The 23,459-nt window shown below is 46.7% G+C and overlaps 1 protein-coding gene across 4 annotated transcripts in view; it reads left to right on the top strand.

The window, feature by feature from the left end:
- Window positions 1-23,459, top strand: part of SH3PXD2A (SH3 and PX domains 2A) — a 235,174-nt gene that overhangs the window by 20,570 nt on the left and 191,145 nt on the right. The gene's annotated exons all lie outside the window — the stretch shown is intronic.

Genomic DNA, 23,459 nt, shown 5'->3' with positions numbered 1-23,459 from the left:
TTATGAACATTTGGATTGTTTCCAACTTTTTTCTTTTTTTGGCTATTATAAACAGTGCTGCCCTAAATACGCATATGTATCTTGGGAATTTGGGCTACTCTTTTTGTAGGATACGTTATGGAAGAGACAATGGTAGGTAAGAGAATCTGGGGTTTATGTCAAGTCCGTCTATCCACATTTAACCTTTTCTCCTATTCCATCTGCATCTAAATCCATACAATGAGAACTGATATTTACAATGAAGGCCCTTGTGGATTCCTGATGTTTGTGGAATCAATTCAAGAACATGGTATTATCTTGCATTTTTTTTCTAACCTATTGTTGGGTGTCAGGCTAAAGTAATGTTTAAAAGAAAAAGATGGGAAAAAAAAGCAAAAGATGCAACATAAAGGGTTTTCTAACCATAATATTTGGTATATTCTATACCCTTGAGGGGAGTTAGCAATTTTGTTCAAGAGATTATGTGATTCCCAGTTGGAAAGCACAGGATGAAAAGTCTTAACAATACTAAGTGTTGGTTAGACTGTGGGGACGTGGGAACATTTTTATGCTGCTGGTGGAAGTTTACGTGCTTCAACCATGTTGGAAAATAATTTGGAAATATCTAATAAATTTTAAACTGTGCATATGCTTTGACGTAGTAGTTTTAGGTGGATACCCTAGAGTCAGGGTCTAGAGAAACTCTTCCCAAATGCACAGAGAAAGACATGTACAAGGACTTTCATTCTTGTGTATTTATAAAAGTGAAAAATTGGCATAGCAGTCAGAATGGGATGGGTTATGTTACAGGAACAAACAGCCCCAAAGTTTTAATTTCTTACTTATACCCTCGTCCAGTGGAATGAATAGAGCCCTCTGCTTATCATAGGCATTCGATGTCTGAGACTGACAAAGGCTCCACAGTGTTCCCATGGTCCCTCTGGCAGGGGAAATGAGTGTAGCAGTCTCTGGCAGTGGTGATGAAATGCTTCTCCGTGGAATATTATTAAGCCATAAAAAGGAATGAAGTGCTGATTCATAGTTAAGCATGGATGAACCTTGAAAGTAGTATGCTCATTGAAAGAAGCCAGACACAAAAGACCACATATTGTGGGATTCCACTAATATGAAATACCCAGAATAAGCAAACCCATAGAAACAGAAAGTAGATCAGTTGTTTTTAGGGGTTAGGAAATGAGGAGTGACTGCTAATGGTTATTTAGTTTATTTTGGGGGGGGGGGTTTCAATTACCTGAAGTTAATCATAGGAGATGAGGGAGATGATTCTCCTTCTGACATAAGATCAGAAGGTCAATCAATATGTACCCTAACACTATGTCAAAATGAGTACCTCATTCAGCTCATCTCATTTCATCTCATCACATAGGCATTTGATCATCTTTTATCATCACAAGGGTGTACAGTACAATAAGATATTCTGAGAGAGAGAGAACACATTCGTATGATTTTATTATTTATTTATTTTAAAGTTTTTATTTATTTATTCATGAGAGACACAGAGAAAGGCAGAGACATAGGCAGAGGGAGAAGCAGGCTCCCTGTGGGAAGCCTGATGGGGGACTTGATCCCAGGACCTCGGGAGCATGACCCGAGCCAAAGACAGACAATCACTGAGCCACCATGTGGCCCTATTTTTATTTTTTTTTAAAGATTTTATTTGTTCATTTGATGGAGAGAGAGAGAACACAAGGAAGGGAAGCGGCAGGCAGAGGAAGATAGAGAAGCAAGCTCCCTGCACAGCAGGGAGCTCAATCCCATGTCTCTGGGATCATGACCTTAGCCAAAAGCAGACACCCAACTGATCAAGCCACCCAGGCACCCCTCCTATAATTTTAATAGGCAAATCTTGGAGATCTTGCAGGTTTGGTTCTAGACCACTACAATAAAGCAAGTATCTCTATAAAGTGAGTCAAATGAATTTTGGGGTTTCCTAGCATATATGAAAGTTACATTTATACTATACTGTAGTCTATTAAGTATGCAATAGCATTGTGTCTAAAAAAACAATGGATATCCCTTAATTTAAAAATACTTTATTGCTGGGATCCCTGGGTGGCTCAGTGGTTTAGCGCCGCCTTTACCCCAGGGTGTGATCCACGTCAGGCTCCCTGCATGGAGTCTGCTTCTCTCTCTGCCTGTATCTCTGCCTCTCTCTCTCTCTCTCTCTCTCTCTCTCTCTCTCTCTCTCTGTGTCTCTCATGAATAAATAAATAAAATCTTAAAAAAAAAATACTTTATTGCTGAGGTACCTGGGTAGCTCTGTCAATTGAGTGTCTGATTTTTTATTTTGGCTCAGATCATGATCTCAGGGTTGTGAGGTTGAGCCTGGTGTATGGTTCCATGCTTAATGGGGAGTCTGCTTAGGGTTCTCTCTCTCCCTCTGCCCCTTCCCACCCACCCTGTGAGTGTTCTCTCTCGCTCCCCAAAATAAATAGAATTTTTAAAAAATACTTTATTGCTGAAAGATTCTAACCATCATCCAAACTTTCAGTGAGTTGTAATCACTAGTCTCAGGTAATATCACAAACAAATATCATAGTAATAATGAAGAAGTTTAAAATATTGTGAGAATTACCAAAATGTGACAGAGATGCTAAGTGAGCAATTGCCGTTGATAAAAGGTGCTGACAGACTTGCTTGACATGGTTTGCCACAAAACTTTAATTTGTAAGTAATACAATTGCTACAAAGCACAATAAAGTGAAACACAATAAAACTGGGATTTGCCTATATTACAGTATGTTGTTATATTTTATTATTGTTGTTCATCTCTTACTGTGCCTGATTTATAAATTATTATTATAAATTATCATGGTTATGTATGTATAGGAAAAAACATGGTGTAAATAGGGTTTGGTACTCTGCAGTTTCAGGCATCTACTGGGGATATTGAAATATATCCTCTTCGAATAAGGGGGGGCTACTCTATTCACATGATGGAATTCTGTACAATTAATGTGAATAAGCTGCATAAGTGTCAACATGGAAAGATCCCCAGAAGAAGAGTAAATGAAAAAAAGCAATTAAAATATTATCTATTCTACCATTTACCATCTGTAAATATACCATTTCTATAAATTACAAATTATTCACAAATCAATAGTGTATTACATATGTTTACATATGTTTGTGGAAAAGTATAAAAACACACAAACTGGAAGGATGCATAAAAAAAATTAACGGGGGGGGGGGGGGGGGGGGCGGGGGGGGCAGCCCCGGTGGCGCAGCGGTTTAGCACCGCCTGCAGCCCAGGGCATGATCCTGGAGTCCCGGAATTGAGTCCCACATCGGGCTCCCTGCATGGAGCCTGCTTCTCCCTCTGCCTGTGTCTCTGCCTCTCTCTCTCTCTCTCTCTGCATCTCTATGAATAAATAAATAAAATCTTTAAAAAAAAATTTAATGGCACTGGTCATTTCAGGATGGGGAGAGAGACATGAGATTGGTCAGAGGACAAAGGAATTTGAACTTCATAATGTTTCTGTTTTATTTTAAAAATGATAAATTGTAGCATGCATTTATTTTGAGTGTAGTGTAGGAGGATTTGTTATATGTTACATGTATTCTTCATTCTCGTTCATTCATACATTCAGTGAAGATTTGTTGAATGCCTACCACGTACCAGGCATTGTTCTAGGTTTAAGGATGTATTAGTACACAAAACTGGCAAAAATCCCTGCTCTAGAGAGTTTATATTATGGTGAAATGTCAAAACAAAACAAAAATTTTTCAAAGTAAAAAAACAATACTGCAATTCCAAAATTTAAAAAGTTGATAAAAATTAAAAACATGAAAAGAAAGCTCAGCCTTATTAGTTCACTGGTATGGAAGTCTGGCCTAATTCTGAATTTGAAGAGGCAAAAAAGGCAGGAGGATCTGGACATAGGTTTGGTTGAGTGACTCTTGAGATAGCAGAAGTGATAATTAGACACAAATTAGCCCAGAACCCACCGCTCTTGGTGAGTCCCACCTGGGAGTGGAGCTTAGCTGCTCAATGCCTTGGTGGAGTTTATTGTACATTAGGAAGAGTGTAGCATTGACAGGGTTGTGGTTGCTTCCTTTGCAGTGGACCTCACTGCTGCTGTGTCCAGCTCTCTTCACACTACTTCAGCCACCATTCCAGGTCAGGCCTTCAGCCCTGGACCCTAGGAGCTCCCAAACAGCTTATAGCGCAACTCCTATTTGTCCTGGCAGACCCACACCAGAGTTGACTTCTCTCGGTACTGCTTTGGTTTGATCATTTTCTTGCTCAAAACCCCTCAGTGGCTGCCTAGCACTTGACAGATTAACCTCTGCTAGGAACCTAGGGCTTCCATAGGATGGAAAGAGTGGATAGCAGGGTGGGGGGTGACATCAAGACTCAGTCTTTGCCCTTGCAGAATTACAGTGTAAGGGAGAGACCCCACATGGGTGGCTAAGTAGGATGAAATGAATGCTCTATGGTGATACAAAAGCAGATATGTGCATGAGGGTGCATGTATTTATCTGTTTTAATGGATATCTTACTGTTTGGCGCTGTTGAGTGCTGAGTATTATTTCTTTTATCCTCACAACCATGTGAAGTAGGTGTTAACTCATCCCTAGCTTACTAAAGAAGGAAGAGACTTAGCCAGGGTGGTAGAGCCAGTAATTGGTGGGGCTGGGAGTCAGAGCCAGGCACCGTAGTCTCTGGGGGCTTGTGCTCTTAATCTCTGGGTTACTAAGGAAAGAAGGAGGGAAAGACAGGTTCTCCCTGGGGAGGCAGCAATAGAGCAGGTGACAGATGAGGGGGAACAAAGAGAAGCTCCGGAACTTGGGGCATGGGCAGAGACTGGGGTATGAGTAGAGCTGGACTGGGGTACAGGGCTGGAATGCTGTGCTGGGAGTTCAGACTTCCCTGCAAGCACGTGGAGGCCCTGGAGGTGTTGCTTGACATGACCCAGTGTGTGTTTAAAGATACAGCCCCACACGAGGTGTGAAGGATCTATTGGACCCCAGAGATGGGAGGAACCTGGAAGACCAGTTGGGAGGTGATGGCAGTGTGGTGCAGCCTCATCTGATGCGTGGCTCAGGTTCTCAAGGCAGCAAGGAGGGCCAAAATTACCTTTGAACGTCCCTATGTTGCCTATCCAGTTCAGTGTTGAGGGCCCTTTGGATGTGATTCTGTCAGTGTAGGAACCACTGAACTGGCATAAAAGAGATCAGTAGTCCGTGTCGGGTGTCCAGACTGGTCCACCTGCATTGTAGCAGGGGAGGGTGGGGTACCTGCAAGATAGACTCCATTCTGCTTCAGGATTAAGAAGATTCCATAATCTGCAGCCTCATTAGGGGATTTGTAGTCAGGAGGATGGACCCAGAGAGTGAAGTTAGTATTCCCCAGAGGGATGTAATTCTGCTGCAGCTGCAAAGCAGAAACTTGGCTTCATAGCATTTCTCCATGCTGATTTTCCCCATTTCTCATCACTCTTACCTCCTTTGATAACTCTTTCCACGTCCTAAACAAAGATGTTTTCCCAAGTTCTGTTCAATAACCAATCTTTGTGCTTCCATTCCTTCTCTCTGAACTCTGGTTCTGGACCTTCTTTTCCCCTTAATCTGTGACCACTGGGCAGACTTGTGTCTCTAGCAGGAACTTCTGTCCCTGGCCAGCCAGACTTCACCAAGGGCAATCCCTCCCTCCCCACCCACCTTACTCTACTCCCTGATCCCCTTGTATTTAAATTAATGGCACTACCATTTTTCCAGTCTCTAGATTCAAAATCCAGGAGTGACTTTTGACTTCTCCCCTGACATTCATTTGTATTGTGTGTTCTATTGACGAGGGGTTCCCGGATCTACTGGGAAGCTGATGAGAGAATCCTTCCTTAGGGCTTACCTGCCCCAAGCCTGGAGGCTGATTCCTTATTCAGTGAGCCTGGTATGGGGATGGGACCCAAAGTTCATATCTTTTTCACAGCTTTCCAGGACTTCTGAGGATGAGCCCAGGGCTGGAGTGAGTGTCCAGTGCCTGCTTCTGCCCAGTCTCATGGGTCCATCAGGCTTTTGCCTCCACCTTGTACCCCTCCCCCATCACAACAATCCCAGCCCATGTGGCAGCTTGGATAGGCTTCTGCAGGGCCCTGCAGACAGCCTAGACCTGAGTGATCACTTTTGGGTCACCCAGCATCCTTCTCATACCTTTGCCCTAGCAGTTTTCACTGCCTGGCTCATGCGCCTCACCTGCTAAAACCCCTCATGGCTCATCTCAATGTGTCTTTTTTTTTTTAATTTTTTAAAAAATTTATTTATGATAGTCACAGAGAGAGAGAGAGAGAGAGAGAGAGAGAGGCAGAGACACAGGCAGAGGGAGAAGCAGGCTCCATGCACCGGGAGCCCGAGGTGGGATTCGATTCCGGGTCTCCAGGATCACACCCTGGGCCAAAGGCAGGTGCCAAACCACTGCGCCACCCAGGGATCCCCTCAATGTGTCTTATAAAGAACTTTCCAGATCCATCCAGGGCAGACGGGCTTCCTCCACTCCTAGCTTGTAATAATTATTGGTGTAGATGTTTGTTTTCCTTGGCAAGGCTAATTGAAAAAGCATACGGGAGGCACTGTCCCAGATGCTTGGGATGAGGAAAGGATGGACAGGGTCCTCTTCTTGAGCTCCAGACTACTCACCAGATGCTAAGCTCCTTAAGACAAGGGCTCTGGTGGACGTTGAGTGTTAACACTCCATCCATATTTGCTGGTCTTGCCCTGTACTGTGTCCTTCCCTGCCTTTAAGAGTACATCCTATGCTGGTTTTTCTGACCTCAGGTGTAGCAAGTTAAGTTCATTACGTTTTTCAATTCACTGTTTATTATTGCTATTGCAAAGCTCTCCTCCTGCTTTATTTTCATTATTCTCCTTCATCCCTAATCCTCATTCCTATTTTTTTCCCCCTTGCACATCCATCCAGCCTGTTTAATATAAACCCACATATTGGGCAGCCCTGGTGGCCCAGAGGTTTGGTGCCGCCTTCAGCCCAGGGCGTGATCCTGGAGACCCAGGATCGAGTCCCACGTTGGGCTCCCTGCGTGGAGCCTGCTTTTCCCTCTGCCTGTGTCTCTGTCTCTCTCTCATGAATAAATAAATAAAATCTTAAAAAAAAAACAACCCACATATCCTCGGAAAACTAGCTGTGCTGTTTGTGTTTGTGGCTTACTATATTAGTGTTATGCTGTAGATTTTATTTGGTAAGTTCCCTTTTTACTCAATACTGTGTTTATAAGATCGACTTATATTGTTGTGTATGTCTGTGTTGTCACTTCTGACTGCTGCATCGAGTTCCACGCTGGTGTCTACCACGTGGTACTCAGTTGCTTCCCCTCCTAACGGACACTGAGGTTGTTTCCAACTCTTGTCTGCTGCGGACATCACTGCAGCAAACACCCCCAGAGGCCACTGCTCTTGCAGACTGTGGAGACATCTCCAGGATGTACATCCAGGAGTGGGATTGCTAGAGCACAGGGTGGGCATACACAGATCGAGGTTAAGTAAACGCTACCATACTGCTTCCAGAATGGCTATTCTGTTTAGACAACTACCAGCAACGAGCCAAGGTTCTCATCTCCCTCCCACCCTCACAAACATTCGGTATTATCCAGAAGACTAAGTCATCTCCCTCTCTCCCTTCCAGAGGGGACCTTCCAGGCTGTTGACACTTCTCTCCAGGGGCCAATCTAACCCGAGTTGAAAGACATAGTGAATTTTCATGTCTTCATATCGTCCTTCCTGGTCTGTCTCCCTTGCCTGTAAAGAGAATTCTTTCTTTAATTTAAACCCAGTTCTCACTAATGGGACCAGAAACCTAAAACCTTCCTTCATTATCTTAAGAACTCAGCTGGCTTTTCAAAACTAAACCTCCTTTGTTTTCCAACTTAATCTGAAATAAGCCCCTCTTCTCTTGTGTTCCTCATTTGCTCAGGCCTCGAGTCCTTACTGGCCATTCTTGTGTTTGACTCTAGGACTGGCGCCTGAAGGACATTGCTTCACCTGCATCTGCAGGTGGGCCTGGGGCTGCAGGCCTTTCCCGGATATTACTCCCATCACATAAGCCAGGGTTGGGATTTAGCTCTGTTTCATTTGTGGCCTGTAGCCTTGTTTGCAAATGGAAATAAGTTGGGCTTCTTTGCCAGGGATAATTATAGGAAAAAGCCTCCTACCTAGTACTATCCAAATTTTGGCTTTGAAGTGTTCAGTTGCTTAATGAATCATAACTGTTTCCTGACACCTTATGTTGCTGGCGTGGATTGATACTAGAGTCTCATACCTTGCCTTGTTCCAGCAAGGTGTAAATGTGGCTTGAGGTCTTGTGTTGGCTATGTTTTACATGTCTGCCTGACTTCTCCAATTCCACTATGAGCTGTGGGTGGGCAGTGATGAGGGCCTTCCTCTCCTTTCTTCTTGATGGGACCTGGCCCCACTCCCTGCTCTCCCTGCCTTCTTCCACAGAGCTTTGCACTTAGCAGGTGCTCAGTAAATACTTGTTGGGTGGTTGACACAGGATTACATGTTAATCCATCATCTTCAAAGGCTAGAACCAGACCTATTTAAAAAAAACAAACATTCCTTCCTTTTAAAAGTGGCATTATCTTCTTACTCTTACATGTGTTCATTTACTCTCATTTATTGCTTTTTGGGGATGGGGGCTCCTCAGGGAGTACCTTAGAGACCCTCTTTAACTTAAAAGAGGCATAATAAATTATGCTCTTTAGAGAAGACTGGATGCCTGTGTGTGTTCCAGAAGTGGGTTGGGAGCACAACATTCTAGATGGTTCCTCTGCCCTCCCCTTACCCCTGCCTGCAGGACTCGCCTCCCATAGCCATGTGTGGTATCCTACAGATCGCCATTAAATAAACAGTCCCTTGAAAACACAACATTAAAAAAAAAGTACTGTCTATGTATTGTATCAGGAGAGCTAAATATTATGGAAAAGGCCAAATGTTTCCACTGTGTTATGAAAATAAGAACCCGGCAGCATGGAACTTCCCACTCAGTGGGCACAAGATGTGGTGGAGACTTCAAAAGGAGGAAGAACTATCTAGCCAGCGTGAGCTGCCACGGGTGACTGCACGCTGAGGAAAGAGAGAGAGTGTGTATTCCATATGCGGCTGCAGACGTCGTGGCTGTGCCTTTCACCCGGGGAGTGGATTCGTGCACCCATGTATGTATCGCGGCTCCCCCAGCAATGGCCCAACTGTGACGTGTGCTGGGGTTGAGGTAGGAGGCAGGCCAGGAAGGGCAGGACAGAAACCCTCTTTGTTCTCACAAGACCCGACAGGCAGATTCACAGCAAGAGACTCCTCATCCTCGCTCTTCTGTTTTTCTTTTTTAATTCAGTTTGCCATATGGTATAACACCCAGTGCTCATCTCATCATGTGCCCTCCCTAATACAATGGAATATTACCCATCCTCAGTCTTCAATGAAGATAGACACTCACGGTGAACCAGCCCAGTGGCTCTGGCAGAGAGGCCCTGCCATTGGGCTCTGTGCAGTGTCTCAGCCTGGGAGGGCCCCCGCCTCCCCACCCTGCCCCTGAAGTGGAATATCTGGGTGATGAGATTCGTTCTGGCTTCTCCAGCCCACCTCTCTCCCATCAGGTTGAGCTCTGGAAGCAAGGCCAGGCAGCCTAACTTTATTTGGAAGGAGACCGGGAATCATCTTGCTTTTTTTTTTTTTTTTTCATCTTGCTTTTATTAAAACGTTAGGCTGGGTTATCTCAGGGCCGCCCCAGGGAGGCGATGCTTCAAAGCTGACCAAGTACTGCGCTGCTGGCCTACACATTTTAATGAGCGGAGGAGAAGCTCATTTGAGGAGTGGCAGTAACATTGCTCACTGGACTTGGAACATGAGAATGTTGTTCCTACACCTGAGAATGGTGTTCATGAGTCAACTCCTGGGTGTGGAGAATGGCCTCTCATTCCTTCAGCTGACTTGGGACCTGGCAGTCTCCCTACTTGCTAGCATTCTGTCCTCAGCACAATCCTCCCCTCCCTGTCGGCTATGACCACCTACATAAGGAGGTATCAGCCTGGCTGCCTGGCTCTCCCCAAAAGGGAGAAACAGAGGACCGTAGCCTCTTGTTAGGAAAACTGCCTTGCCTCACTCCCCAAAGAAGTGCCAGTGCCCCTATGCACTCTGCTGGGCCCTGTCAGGGGGTGAGGGGAATGACCATGGTCTCCAGCATTTGTTGAAATCTGTGCCAGGAATTGTGCAAAACTCTGCACACTCAATGCACACATTTGAACCTCACACCAGCTCTCTACCAAGCAAGATAACTCTCATTAGCCACATTTTACAGATGAGGAAGCAGAGGCACCAGCAGGCACAAGAAGATATGCCCATGGTCACACAGACCATATGTGATAGACCATGCTTTTCAACACTGCAGCGGAGTGTCAGAGGAGGCCAGGACATTTGGTCCTCAGAAACCTCACAGTTCAGGAGCAAAGAAAACACTTCCTCGTATGGAAAGAGAGTTCTCAGGACCTGCAGAATTGGGTACCAGAAAGTCCATGGAGTTCTATAGGGAAGGCTAGAGGGGACTCAGATGCCTTGAGCTTACTGTGTGTCAGGTTCTATGCTACGGACTTCATATCCCTGACTTCTTTTAATTTTCACAGCAACCCTGTGAAGTTTATTTTACACATATAGGACTGAGGCTAGGAGAAGTTATGTTGCTTGCCCAGTATCACACAACTTACATACAGGTAGTGAGGCTGGGGTTGAACTCACATGCCTAAATCCAAAGCATGTTCTCTTTGCCCGATGCCATGATAGAGGCTCCATTTTAGTGGAGTGGTCAGGGAGGAAAGGCCTTGAAGGGGGTAAGAGGTGAGGAGGAAGAGAGGAAGGAGTGCTTCAGGGCTGGGGGAAGCAGAAGACAAGGAGGTTCTGCGGAACTGCAGGCATTCCAGCAGCCCTTCCCATGAGTGACCCAGGCTCTTTTCGCCACCATCCCAAATCCATCGCTTCCATGTTATAGTTCATGACATGTAGTGGCTGCTGAGGACCTAGTTTCCTTGGTTCTAGGGAGGCGACACTCCCCTCCTGCCCCTCCTCCACCCCGCGCTCCCTGGGTAGGTCATTAGATGTAGTCATCCACAGTGGGTGTGGACCTGTCAGGATGACATATTAACCACGGGATATCCTTGTTTGGAAGGAACCGGATTCATCCCTTGGTCACTTCCGTGCCCTCTGTTTCTCCCTACCTCCTGCCCAATCTAAAATGTTCCCATTTTTTAAAAAAAGATTTTATTTATTTATTCATGAGAGACACACAGGAAGCAGGCTTCATGCAGGGAGCCCGATGCGGGACTCGACCCCAGGTCCCCAGGATCACGCCCTGGGCCAAAGGCAGGTGCTCAACCACTAAGCCACCCAGGCGTCCCAAAATGTTCCCATTTTGTTGCCCGCACCCCCACCCCCACCCCAGGCTCCTGTGAGCAGCAGCTCCTAGTTAACCTAATGGCATCCATACAAGCCCCTTGCACCAGCTCAGCCAGGCTGGCTTTGTGAAGCCTACCAATGTCCACTTTCTCATGTGACCTTCTTTCATTCATTCAACATTTATTAAGGACGTGCTGAGTGCCAGACTCTATGTCAGCACCTGCAGATTCCTGGGTGGATCAAAACAGTTACATCCCCGGAGAGGAGGCACTCACAGACTGCCTGCGTCAACCAGCATTAACAAGGGTGACATGCAGCCATCATCTGAGATCAGGAACTGACTGGAAAGGAACAAGAGGCTCTCAAGCATGAGTGGGAGGCAGCTCTGCAAAGTTGGAAGGAACGACGAAGGTGTTCCAGGCAGAAGGAGCAACGTTTGGCAGAGGCTCAGCAGTGGAAGGGAGGGAGGTGTTCCAGGGTCTTCACCACAATCCCGTGAAGGCAGTTCCCCATTGTTACTGTGATACCCCTTTTATAGGTAGTTAGGGTGAGGCCCAGAGATGCCCCTTTCTCCTGAACTTAGGGCAGGACCCGCTTTGCTTGTAGGCCCTGAGCAGAAGTAGGCCAGGGTTCTAAAGTGTGTTGGAGTGGGGTGGGGGGGGTATCAGAAGGAATTGTGCTCACCAGGGGAAAGTCCTAGCAATGGGAGCCCATTCCACCAAAATCCTGGGCTCTCCTTTGTTTCTCAAGGCCAGCTGTGTTCCTGGTAGATCAGAAGCTATCTGGTTGCAGGAAGGAGCTGGGGAGCATTCTGGGGGGTGGGGATTGGCTCTGGGCTCAGACCATAGAAACTACATCACCAAGTGGAGCCTTCTGTAAGAAAACCTGGGAGCAGCATTGTGCGGGAGAGAGAACAGAAGTTTTGGGGTCTGTCAGACCTGACCATGCATCTCGGTTTCCATCTATGTGACCGTGGGCAAGTCATGTGATCACTCAGATCCCAGGTGCCCTTGCTTGCTAAGTGAGAGTGGCAATATCACTGATGTGCCTTGATGCCTGAAATGCTCATCCTGGAGTCCAGCATGGGGTGAGACCTGAGCAAATGTAGGCTCCTTTATTAGCTGTAGGTGTACAAAATAGGTCAATTTATGATTTACTTAATTTACAAGAAGATTCTTTGTTTTATGAGAAAATTCGCTAACAATTCTTTTGTATTGAGAGCACCTCTTACGATTTGAAAAAATAAAACAATTTGTTATATACAACTGTGATTTATACAGGAGGGCTCCTGTTCACCTACTTCATACGGAAGTAAGCTAAGTGTGTCAGCGTTTACCTGGAGGAACATCCCTGGGTGGGGGGGGGGGGGTGCCACAGGGCTCTGTTCTCTGTCTCTGACCAAAAATGTTTGTCTGCAACTCGGGATTTTGATGTCAGCCTGCTCACATTTACAGGGGATACAGGGAGGACGGAGAGAGAGGGCTTCAGACCACAAGCTAGTTTCCAAAACTACTTTGAAGAAGATTGTACTTGAATAGGCATTAATATATTGGGGTTTTATCCAAGAACTCAGTGGTCCACATGCAGGCAGCAGGAGGCTGGTGTTCATGGAAGCAGCAGTGTGAGGTGTCAGGGTTTGGGTTGCCTGGAAGCTTGGTGGAAGTCCATGTATACGTGACTCTGCACACACCCTGGGCATGCATCCACAGAATTCACGTATCTTAGGATACACTCACACAAGTTCAGGGTTTAGGAAGTGTAGAGGGAGGGGGCAGGGAGAGCCTGCTTCCCTTCTGTCCCTGCCGTGTGTCTGCTCCTGGAAGAGAGGGCTGCGCTCTGGTGCGCACTGTGTGAGAACCGGGTACAAGGAGGGCAGTCTGGACAGTGGAAGAGCCAGGACTGGTTATGGGGATCAACCAGAGCAAGTGGGGAGGTTAGCCTGGAGCAGGGCAGGGGCTGTGTGTGTGTGTGTGTGTGTGTGTATGTGTGAAATGACCTTCTTTAAGAGAGTTTGGTCTCTTCTCTGGGGTCTGGAGGAAGAGCTAGTGGGTTTGGGCAGGAGTGAGCCCGAAGCAGCTTCAGATCAATAGAAGAAAGAATGTCCTGATGGTCAGATGTCCAGAGAGTGAATGGATTGACTGCCTTACTTGTGACCTCTGCATCATCGCTGGATATATGCAAGCACAGGGCAGGGCTCAATGACCTTTTGGGTTCCTTTCTGGTCCTGAGAGTCTGATTCTCTTCTCTGATCGGCCAATACTGGCCCTTCCCAATTGAAATTCAGGGGACATTGCTTTGGTTGCCTCAGCTCCTCTGTTGAGACTCCCATTCATGTCAAGAGGATAGTGTCAGGGCCTGAGGATGGGGACAGGGTGGGCGGTGGTCACTCATTCTAGCAGCCTATTCTCAGCCTTGCTAAATGCTTGCTTGCCATCAGAGACTCCCTCTAGAACCTGAGTACTTGTAGGCCTGAGGTCACCAAGCTGGACACAAAGTCCAGCCTCTGACTTCAAATCGCTTTCCCCTCCCATCTGACCCAGCCTCTGTGCTGGAAGTTGGAGCTGTGGGCAGCATGGGCCAAACTCTGGCATGCCACAGCATTTTTCCATTAAACCTCCCCTTAGCCATGGAAAAGCCCAGAGAACAGAGACTGTTAGACCCATAGCCATAACCCAACTTTGCCCTTTCCTTTGTTTGCCCATGTTAAAGACAAGGAAACGAAGGCCCAAAGAGTGAGAGAAGTTGATCAAAGCCACTGACAGAACCAAACTCCATCCCTGCCCTCTGTCCCAGGGACCCACTGGACGTTCCTCCTTCCTCTGCACATTTCTGCAGAAGGAGGACATGTGGTCCTGGAGGTCCGTGATGGAGAAGTCGCCCAGGAGAGTGCCATATCAGGCATATTCCACAAGGCTTCTAGCTTTCAAAATAGCCTGGCAAGCCTCTGAGTTTCTTCCTAGGAGCTGGGGACATGGCCACCAGCTGGCAGAGGACAGCATGAGGGAGCACTCCCGGGTAGGGATGCTGAGTGCTGACAGGTCTTTTCTCATCACTGCAGTAGTGAGTGGGGCCTTGGTGAGCTGACTGGCCTGGCTGCGTTGGCCCAGCTGAGGCCTGCCCCCCTACCCGTTCGCCCTCCTTCCCCCGTCTCAGCCTCCTCTACAGGCTCCTCCCTGCCTTCCTTTCTGTGGGCTCCCCAGGCTCCCTCAGCTTTCTAGAAGTCCGTGAGGCATAATATAGGGCCCAAGGCTATGTTGGAAACTGGGAGGAGGGATCCCTGGGTGGCGCAGCGGTTTAGCGCCTGCCTTTGGCCCAGGGCGCGATCCTGGAGACCCGGGATCGAATCCCACGTCGGGCTCCCGGTGCATGGAGCCTGCTTCTCCCTCTGCCTGTGTCTCTGCCTCTCTCTCTTTCTCTGTGTGACTATCATAAATAAATAAAAATTAAAAAAAAAGAAAAAAAAAAAAAGAAACTGGGAAGAGCACAGGGGCTGGAATCCGACCTACTACCTCCTGGCTGTGTGACCTTGGCTGAGTCAGGTACCTTCTTGGGCCCTCAGCATCCTCTTCTGTTAGATGGAGGCACTGCTCATACCCGAGCTCGTGTGTGTGTGGCTGCCTCCAGCATCGAGCCTGCTTGGAGCTTGCCAGGATGGCTTCCATCCCTTACTCAGGAGCCATGAAACTCGCGGTACTCTGCGGCTTGGCCCACCAGCACCAGGAACCCAGCCCTTTAAGGGAAGGGTTAAAGCCAGGTGGATATTGGCCAGGATAAGGAATAGCCCCTTCCTAGAGCCAGCACTGCCTTAAGGGTATTTAAGAGCACTTAAGTGCTTAAAAGTATGCCAAAAGGATTGATTCTCTTGCACCTTGTTCTTCTCCTTTCTCCCTGGCCTAATGTTCTTCGTATGGGCAAACCTAGAGGCTCTTGCTCTTGGGGCAGTTGCAAAGAATTTAATTCTGAGGATATCCTAGAACAACTTGATGGATACTGCCAAAAATGTCCCTGAACATACAACTTGACACACTTTTGTGAGTTTATCCCCAGGATAAATTTCTAGCAGGGGAATTGGTGGGTCAAGGAGTTTGCATTTCTCATTTTAATATACGTTGGCAAAAGGCCCTCCTGAAAGAATTCACGTCCCTCCCACAGTGTATGAGACATATCTGTTTCCTCATACCTTCATCAGCCCCAGGACTTACCGAACTTGAATGTTTTGCCACTCAGCTAAAGAAAAATAATGTCTTTGTAGCTCCGATTTCTTTTTTTTTTTTTCATTGACACATGAGATTGAGTGTCTTTTCATGGATGGATTGGCCATTTGTATTTCTTTTTTGGCAAATGCCTATTTACATTCTTGGTCCATTTAAAATTTTTCTGTTGGGTGGTTCAACTCATTACTCTGGATTGTTTCTTAGGTAGTGGAATGGTCTCTAAGGGGGCTTGGAGGCATCAGTTTCCTCTGGGGTTGTGAGTTGGAAGTGAGCCTCTTTACCTCCCACCAAGAAGCTGTCCTGGGTTTGCCCTGAGCTTCCTGGGGTTCTCACTGTTAACAGGTGTGATGGTGCAGCTCTCACCTTCACCCCAATGCTGGACAGTGCATCCGGGAGAGCAGAGAGCATGTGATCATATGGCTTGGTGTTGGTTGGACCTGCTGCTTCTGTATTTAGGGGAGTGAGGTGCATGGCAGGGTGCCAGGGAAGAACCTTGTGTGAGTGCAGATGTATGAGAGCCCCAGAATTTCTTGGAGGGGGCTTGGGCCACTGGGGGTGACATCTGCAATGGGAAGCACTCCATTAGAGAGTATTTTTGAAATAACAAATTCACTGAAGTTGCTTTTGTGATTAGTAGATATAATAAACAGAAAAGCCCAGCTGTTTACTTCCCAGAATAAAGAAGTATAGAAATAAATAAGAAGGATGAAATCAGTAATAAAATAATAATAATAGATTTACCACTTGAACTTGGAGCCGGCCGATGGCAATTGTGGAGGTGGGGCTGTCTCCTTTGGCACCACCAACCCCGGGCAAGCCAGGAGTAAAAGAATGAGCTTCCACATGTTGGCTGTTTGCTGCAGGCCAGGCATGTGCTAAGCACTTTGAATGCATTTTCCCATCTAATCCACACTCAGACTGTCCAAAGCAGTTTCCTCAGTTTATAGGCAGGGAAATGGAGGCTCAGAGAAATTAGATAATTTATGCAAAATCTCACACCAACTAAGAGGCAAAGTTAGCTTTTCATACCAGCAGCTCTTGGACACCACACATTGGACTTCACTGTCTCTTCCGTACACCCTTGACTCCTTGGTTGAGGCTGGAGGGAGAACCCACACATAGGGTGGAGATGGGGGCTGCAGTGTCTGGCTGAGCCTCCCTCCCCCACATTCCCCCCTCCGCCGCTGCAGCCCAGCTGGCATCTCAGAGGACAGGGCTAAGAGGGGTGGGCCTGATTTGGGGCTCTGGTGTGCGGCCTGGGAGGGCTGGAATCTATAGCTCACGCCTTTCCCTGCATGGGCCTGGGTGTGAGTGAAGATGTGGGGAGGGGGCCTGCTCCCTGGAGGTGGGCTCTGGCCAAGTGAAACAGGCTGAGGTCAGAGGGAGGGGGCCGCTCTCCACCAGGGAATGCCTGGATGACGTGACTTTGGGGGGCACTGGGGGAGGAGGCCGGCTGTGTGTTTCTCGTCTCACCTCCAAGCCTGGGCCAGATGGGGAATCAGTGCGGGAAGCCGCGCCAGATGATGCAGCTTCTGGCAGGCTTCCCTGGGTGCCGTGCGTGGCTCTTCTCCAGCCGGCCTGGCAGGGCCCTCCTCCTCCTCCCTCAGGGGACCTGAGAGCGAAGGACATTCTGGAGTTGGCTACGGCAGAGAAGAGGGTCTCCTCTGGCCTCGCAGCAGGAAAGGGCCGGGAGGAGCGGGTTGGGGGCCCCGAAGACGTGACCTGGTACTCCCTTCCCTCATTTCAAATGGCTCTGGATTCTGAGCCAAGTTTGGAGGAGGGAGGGGAGGTTTATAAGGTTTGCTTTCGGATCTGGACCCGGAGAGTGAACTGAGCATAAAACAAAGCCTCAGACTTCTAGTGTTTCATCCCTCTCCTTTTCCAAATGTTGCTTACACCTCATCTGCACCGAATGTCCCTAGGTGTCAGCTGCTCTTTGCACTGCCCAACAGTGAGCAGCAAAGCATCCTATGCCCTGCCAGGAACTGGGGTCCATTCCCAACCCTGAGATCTCTTTCAGTCATCCCACTGCATCCTGACTGTGGTCCATCTGGGGTCCCCCAGAGATGTCTGGAGATTTCTCAGTCTCCAGGTATCCCCTCTCTGCTTACCAGACCCCGTGCATTTCCATACTCTCATTCTCTCATGACCAGCCTGACCTACCCTCCATGCCCCTCCCCACTCCTTCCAGCCTCCTTCCTCATCTCTTTTGCCTTGGGTCCTTAGATCTCTCCACACCACTTCTTCCCTATCTCCAATCCTAAACCACTCCAGGTTCCCCACCTGAGAAACATTTGGCTGTGATCTCTGCATCTCTGCCTTCCTCTCTATTGCTCTCTCCTGCCTCCATCATGCCCTCAAGCCCCAGAGCCAGGGACTCTCAGCTCACCTCCTGGTGCTCATTGCCTTGTGCTTTGGGCTCTGGCCACCCCAGTTACTCCTGGCTCTCCACCCAGCTCCCTGCCAGCCCTTGTCTATGCCTTCTTCTGCTTCTGGCACCCTCCCACCTCTGCCACCCTCACCTTGTCACTTGGCTTACCTTCCTTATCATTATCTTTCACCCTTTGCCTTACCTCCAGCACCACCTCCTCCAGGAAGCTGGCTCAGCTTGGTGCCCCTCCTCTGTATTCCTCCATGATCTTGTATGCATCTCTCCATCATCTAGCTTCTACAGCAAATTATCCGCCAGTACCACTCTTGGCACCAGACTGAGAGCTCCCCTGGGGCCAGGATTGTGTGCAGTAAAACTTCTCACCAGTGTCCAGGGCAGGGCCCAGCACATGGTAAGCTCTCAATACTTCTTTACTGGATGGAACTGAATTTTATCACATGGCGGTGACAAGTCTTTATTGAGGATCTACCATGTGCCCAGTATCCTTAGATATTGTAGGGAAAGTGAGGAAAGTCAGGATAAAATACTTGCTTGCAAGTGGTTTATGACTCCGTTGAGGACAGTTCTGGGAATGAGTTGGAGGAATGGGTACATGTGAAATTGGCAGTCTGGGTCTTTGGTGCTGAAGTGGGTGCTGGAGCTGTGTGTGCCCCTCAGGATTTGGGAAGAGGAAGAAAAGACCCTGGGTAGAGAGGCTAATAGGCCTGGAGTGGGGGGCAAGGGATGGGTGGGACCAGATGGAAGGAGGCTGGGCCAAACACCAGGGTCAGGATTGTGAACAGACAGAAAAATAGGTTTCTAGAGAAGGTGAACAGATTTCACCTAGTTCTGCAATCACTTCCTGTGGATGCTTCCAACATCAGAGCAGGGATAGAAGATTTTAAGTGCAGTTTCTCTATCCTGGAAGCCAAACAGGAGCTGATGGTGTTCCCAGTTTTGCTGCTTGATTGGGAAAGCCTTACTGCACGCCAGGCTCTGCCGGGGCCAGCGAACTCTCTAGGCAAAGAGAGCAAGATGTTTCTGGCATTACTTTTTTCCAGTCGTCTGCAAAAGAGAACCTGGTTTCTTCTTACTGGGCCTGGGAAAACAGGTGCCTTTTAAGCCAGGCACACCTACTATGTGCCGGTGTTGATGATCTGCAACATGGGGCCCAGGGGCCCAGGAGTAGTCTTCTCCAAGATTAATGGACATAACATGACCCCTACCTACACAAGCTTGCTGTGTCACAGATGCAGGGGCAGAGGGAACACCAGGGCTGAGGCAGCCCAGGGAGGCTTCTAGGAGGCAGTGGGTCCTGATTGGGCCTTGAAAGAATTAGACACACTGAGAGGATGGAGAAATAGAGCCTGCCTGGCAAGAACACCCTTAACTGAGAGTGACATCTTTTCCTTTCTAGTATTAAACAGTTTTATTGAGATATAATTCATATACTGTACAATTAACCAACTTAAAGCAAACAGTTCAACAGTTTCTAGTATATTCACAGATAATGTGCAACTGTTACCACTGTCAATTTTAGAGTATTTTGATCATTCCTTTTTGAGGGTAACCCCATTAGCAGTCACTTCTTATTTCCCCTAATGTCACCACCCATGAGCCTTAGGCAACCACTCATCTATTATCGTCTCTCCAGATTTGCCTATTCTGGGCATCTCATATAAATGGGACCATGTAAAATGTGGCCATTTGTGTCTGCTTCTTTCATTTAAGATAATGTTTTCAAGGTCCATCCATGTTTTAGCATGTATCAGTGATTCATTCCTTTTTATAACTGAATAATGTTCCATTGTATGGCTGTAACATATCTTATTTTAAAAAGATTCATTTTAGAGAGAGGGAGGGAAAGCAGGAGGAGGGGCAGAGAGAGAATCTCAAGCAGATACCCTGCCAAGCACAGAGCCTGATGTGGGTAGGACATGCTCTCACGACCCCAAGGTCATGACCGGAGCTGAAATCAAGAGTCAGATGCTCAGCCAACTGAGCTACCCAGGAACCCCGTCACACATCATTTTATTTATCTATTCATCAGTTGGTGAACATTAGGTTGTTTTCACTTTTTGGTTATTATATAATATTTTATAGTACAATGCCACTGTCAACATTTGCATACAAGTTTTTATGTGGACATGAGTTTTCATTTCCCCTGGACAGATGTCTTGGTGACAGATAGTCATATGGTGACTCTATGTGGTGTGTTAAAATTTCTCTACATCTTTGCCAACACTTATTATTCTCTCTGTTTTTGATTATGGCCATCCTAAGTAGATGTGAATTGATATTTCACCATGTTTTTTTTTAAGATTTTTTTTATTTATTCATGAGAGACAGAGAGAGAGAGAGAGAGAGAGAGAAAGGCAGAGACACAGGTAGAGGGAGAAGCAGGCTCCATGCAGGGAGCCCAACATGGGACTCGATCCCAGGTCTCCAGGATCACACCCTGGGCTGAAGGCAGTGCTAAACCGCTGAGCCACCCGGGCTGCCCCTTCACCATGGTTTTTATTTGCATTTTCCTGATGGCTTACAAATTTGAGCATCTCTTCTTATACATATTGGCCATTTGCATATCTTGTTTGGAGAAAAGTCTATTGAGATCCTTTGCCCATTTTTAAGGTGGATTATTTATCTTATTATTGAATGGTAAGAGTTCTTTGTATGTTCTAGATACAAGTTGCTTATCATATATATGGTTTGCAAATATTTTCTCCTGTTCTCTCAATTGTCTTTTCACTTTCTTCCTGATATACTGTGAAGCACAAAAGTTTCTGATCTTGATGTAGTCCAGTTTATTTGATTGCTGGTTTTGGTGTCATGTTTTAGAAACCATTGGCTAGTCCAAGGTCATGAGGATTTGTACCTATATTTTCTCCTAAGATTTGTTTTGGTTTCATCACTCACGTGGAAGTATTTGATTCATTTTGAGTTAACTTTTGTATATGATATGAGGGTGGGTTCCCTTCCAGTTTTGAATTGAGTCAGACTTGAGGTTCCCACCCACCTTCCCATTTGGTGAGCTTTCCTCTTTGGATATAGGTCTCAACTCACATATCCACTCCTAACAGCGGCCTTCCCTGACCATGTATTTAAAGGAGCCACCTCCCCTGTCATCGGTTTCTGTTACTGCACTCCATTTTATCAGACCATCAGAAATGATCGTATGTGTGCCTGATGCTCCCCATACAAACTCCATGAGGATAGACTGTCTGGCTCACTGCCCGTATGTCCAGTGCCAGAGCCTGGCACTCAGCTGGTGCTCAAGCTGTTTATTTGTTGAGAGCGGGAAACTTTCTGTTAAAGGAGCTACTTTCCTAGTGGATTTTGCTAAAACTTTGTGTTTCTGGCCTCAGAGAGTTGGAAGTTGGAGAGCTGAGAGGAGGTCACTCATCTCCTGCCCTGACCATCCCATTACTTCACGAGATAGTTCCTTCCTTCTTTGGCCACTCTGGCTGAAAGCATCCTCTGGACATTGGGCAAAGACCTGCTTTCCTATAAGCACTCATGGTCCACCATCTGCCTTGGGGTGCAACTGAAGTTGAACATCCCATATTCGTGGGCCTTTAAATATATGAAACCAGCTGTCGTGTGTCTCTTGCATGCCTTTTCTGGGTTCAGCACCTCTACTTCTTTCAGCTGTTCCTCCTGGAGCCAAACAGGGCTGGATTCTGACCCCTCACTCACTGATGTAGGTTCCGGGGAGGTGAGGATGGTCACAGGCTGCCAAAGAAAGCGAAACAGCCATAGCTCAGAACAAATGAGTCCCTTGTTTTCTTTTTCCCATTTGAGCTGGTGAATTCCAAAATTGGAGACGGAACTTTCAGAAAAATCACCGAATACATGCTTTCTCACTAGCCCTCTTGAAGGCAGAGCTGACTGTTAATAGTACAAATTATACTATCATATTGCTTTCTGTAATGAGTATTTTTTTTCAGCTAGTTCAGTGCTGTTTTTAGTATTATTTCACCTTAGTGGTTCGCAACCTGTAACAACCAGTAGACTCACCCAGGGAGCTCTGAAAATTACCAGTGCCACCCCATCTTTCAAGATTCTGATTTAAATGGTGTGTGTGTGGTGGTGGGGGTGGGGAGGGTGAGGCCTAGAGTGGCAGTGTTTTTAAAGCACTCCAGGTGATTGTATGTTTTTGCAGAGTTGCAGACCTTGGTTTCAAGGACTCAACATTGAACTTGAAATCCCCTAAAACTCCCCAAGAATGAGCAAACATTGGATTTTAGCAGAATATTTAGGAGATGACATTAGCTAAGAGGACACAATTATTTTATAAGATGGAAATTTTGCTTTAAATTATGAAAGCTGTACAAGTCCAAAAGAAGTAAAAAAGAAATGTATGAAGTGTAAAGTGAAATTATTCTGTTTCTCCTTCTCTTAACCCAAATAACTACTTATCAATTTGTTGCATTTCTTTCCAGACTTTCCAAATATTCATGCATATTCACACATACAAACCCCCCATAACACACCTCTCCCCAAATAAATCTGATTATATTGTACACATTCTGTTTCGTAATCTGTTTTTTTTCTTTTCTCAGTGTACTATGGACATTTTACCAAAATGACACAGAAAGAGCCACCTTCTTTTTAACAGGTGTATGAATCAGAGTTTATTTGACTATTTTTCTTAATCACTAGACATTCAGTATTCCTTACTTTTTCCCTTAATTTTACAAAAAGTGCTGCCATAGACAGCTTTATATACATAAACACAGACAGCACACACATGCATATGCACACCTACACATACACACACTTGTGTGGATAAATTCTTAGAGGTGAAATCATTAAGTCAAAGGCAATATGAGTAGAAGATAGAGATTGCCGAAATGCTTTCCAAAACGACTGTTCCAGTCTGTCCCCTGCAACAAAATTCCTAATGACAGCTATTTGCCCTGTGTCAAAAATGGAGCTTTGCTGAGCACAGCAGAGAGGAAGGTGTGAGTGTGTCAGATGGTGGGGAGGAAACGCTGGGGTCATTTCCCCTGCACACTGTGTGTGGAGGAGGCCGCTGGCCTCTGGCCTTGCCTGGCTGCTCTGTTTCCCAGGAAGAGGAAGCCAAGCTGTGTGTGTTAACCTTTGTCTTGCTCTCTAGGGTGTGACGAGGGAGTGGGGCACGTTCACAGGATGTGTGTGTCCAGGTCAGCTGGCCCAGGTCAGTCATTGATTTGAGACTGTGTGGAGTGAGAATCCTCATTTCTAACCCTTTCCTAGACCCATTGGGCTATGTCTAAGCCCCGTCGAAGCTCAGGAGTGTGACCCTCTTTTATAGTTCAGGACAGGATACATTGGTTTAAGGTTTCCAGGACTCTAGCTCCTGAAAGTTAAAATGCATCTAGAATTTTTCTTGATTTTCATAATAGGGTAAACCTCCTTCCCCTGATCTGGGCACACTGCCACCCTCTCTGGGCTCCTGGGCATTAGCCAAGATGTCCACTGTCCATTGCTGCCTTTCCATT

Source organism: Canis lupus, chromosome 28 (genome assembly GCF_011100685.1).
Source record: "Canis lupus familiaris isolate Mischka breed German Shepherd chromosome 28, alternate assembly UU_Cfam_GSD_1.0, whole genome shotgun sequence".
Taxonomy (NCBI): domain Eukaryota; kingdom Metazoa; phylum Chordata; class Mammalia; order Carnivora; family Canidae; genus Canis; species Canis lupus.
The sequence above is the reverse complement of the archived record's forward strand: the minus strand, read 5'-3'. Positions and strand labels throughout refer to the sequence as shown.